This window comes from Nematolebias whitei, chromosome 10 (assembly GCF_014905685.2).
Source record: "Nematolebias whitei isolate Nwh7 chromosome 10, NemWhi1, whole genome shotgun sequence".
Taxonomy (NCBI): Eukaryota; Metazoa; Chordata; class Actinopteri; order Cyprinodontiformes; family Rivulidae; genus Nematolebias; species Nematolebias whitei.
Genome location: NC_056507.1, coordinates 15,529,192 through 15,531,388, shown reverse-complemented (window position 1 = coordinate 15,531,388; position 2,197 = coordinate 15,529,192). Strand labels below are relative to the sequence as shown.

Here is a 2,197-nt window from a genome sequence, read left to right as displayed (position 1 = left end):
ATATATATATATATATATATATATATATATATATATATATATATATAGACTGGCCATCGGGAGCACTGGAACATTTTCCGGTTCAGTTTCCTGGCTCAGGAAATGTCCCGGCTTGGTTTGAGTCGGGTCAGCTCAGTTTGAGGTAAGGCTTAGTTTGGGTCGCGCTTGATTATTTTTAAATAAACAATTCATACCGCTCACTCTGGTGTCCGTCTCACTGAAGCTCCCACAGCAGCGATGGGGAAAGCAAGACCCCACCCTGTCCCCTCCTTTCTGTTTCTGAGGCTGTCTGTCATAGGAAGTGTACCCGCCTGTTGTGTTTATCTTCTCTGCTGTGATGGACATCCTCAGAAAGAGAAAGGAGGGGGGTGGGCTTGGCGATCGCTGAGCGGGCCAGGCCACCGGGAAACAACGTGCACAATCTTACTTTGAAAACCCGCAAAAGAGTGAGTCTGCAAAAGTTGAACACAATTATTGAGGGACTACTGTTTAAACAATTTACAGCAACACAGCACAGATTGTTCTCTCTGCAAGCTATCAACAGTAAAAGTCATTCAATAGGTGTAATTGTGAAAATCTGAACTGAAATTGTAAAATTAGCATTTTGAAATGGACAATCGATAAAACCCAAACAATTCTTAATTTTGTTGTAGGCATGTCAAAACATGTAGAGTGGTAGAGCTGTTTTTTTGACTCCTGCAAGGGAGCTCTCCTCTAACATAAAACATGTCTAGGTCTAAAAGACACCTTATATGATGGGATGGATGCTGAAGTTGGTACAAAGCAGGCCAAGGTACAGTGTGGACTGAGGTGCATTACAGATTATTGTACAAGGCTTGGATTACAAATGTACATGTGTGACACTAGGGGTCGGGGATGGAGGGGGGGGGGGGCGCATTGTTGGGGTCTGGGCTGTGGGTGGGCTTTGGGCCTTGGGGGCGGTCAGTGTTGGGGCCGGTGCTTCGGTTCCTCCTGGGCTGTTCCGATTCTTTTAATCTAGGTTCCTGGTTGCGATGGCCGGCACTCTGACCGGGGTGGCTGCCGGCTTTTGGCGGGGGGTCGGCTATGGTAGTGTACGTGTGGTCATTGGTGGTGTAGGGCGGCGGTTGGGGGCGTGGCTTCGCCTCATCGGGGCACTGGCTGGTCTTCCTGTGTGACATTTGCGGTGGGGGTGCTCTGTGTGTGGGGGGGGTGCATGGGTGGCGTGCTGGGGCGTCTCCGGGCCTATGGTGCGGGGCTCTTGATGTGAGAGCCGGCCCTCCTCGGCTGCGGCTCCCTGCTGCTCTGCCCCTTGGGCTGGGGCCGGCCTGTGGTCGCTGTCAGGTAGATGGTGCATGCGGTCGGCCCGACAGAGATTCTGTCGGGCTATCTGTGTGTGCCTGTTGGTTGCTCGGGTTGGGTTTTTGGTGGTCCCCCCTCTCTTGGATCAATTTGGGCCCCACGTTTGGTGTGGGGTCCACTCCCCCCGGTCGTGCCCCCCTTTGGCGGGGGACTCCCTTGCCGCCGGTGCATTGGTGGCTCTCGGTGTCTGGGCTGGGTGGTGGGGTGCACGTCGGTCCGCCCTGGTTGCTGCCTGGCGGGGCCTGGGTGCCCTGGCTCTGTCGGGGCTCTGCTAGGGGGTGGTATGGCCTCGGGGCTTGGGGCTCGGTGTCCATGGCCGGATCTACTTGGGGGGGGCATGGGTCGCTGGCCGGGCCTGTGGGCTCGTCGTTGCAGCTTCCTGGAGGCTCTGCATTGTGGTGGCTGGGGTCACCCGGTTCTTTCCTCTGCTCCTCTCTGGTGGGGTGCGGTTCTCCCTGTTGGGAGACTCTTGGGGCTCCGGGCCTGTGGGCCGCTGTGTGTCTGTGGCTCCGGTCCTCCCTATGTTGCCATTGTGTCCTGGGGGGGCGGGTCTGTGGGCCCCCGCGTCCACTATTGGGCATTCTTTTGGAGAAATCTGGTGGTGGTGGGCGTGCTTGCGCGGGTGTTTGGATTCAGGTGCTTTGACAGATGCACGCTAGGTTGGGTAGTGGCGGAAGCTAGATGATTCATTGTGCGATGTTGAATGTTTCATGGTGATATTGTGGGTGGCATTGTGCTGTGCATGTTGTTTTGTCATGGTGGTCTCTCGTCTTATCTTCTTCTTTTTTATTATTTATTTATTCTTCTTTCTTCTCTTTCTTTAAAAAAAAAAAAAAAAAAAAAAAAAAAAAAAAAA

General features: G+C 53.5%; 1 protein-coding gene across 1 annotated transcript in view; it reads right to left on the bottom strand.

Moving 5' to 3' along the window:
- Window positions 1–2,197, bottom strand: part of cdh13 (cadherin 13, H-cadherin (heart)) — a 413,855-nt gene that overhangs the window by 470 nt on the left and 411,188 nt on the right. The window lies entirely within an intron of this gene.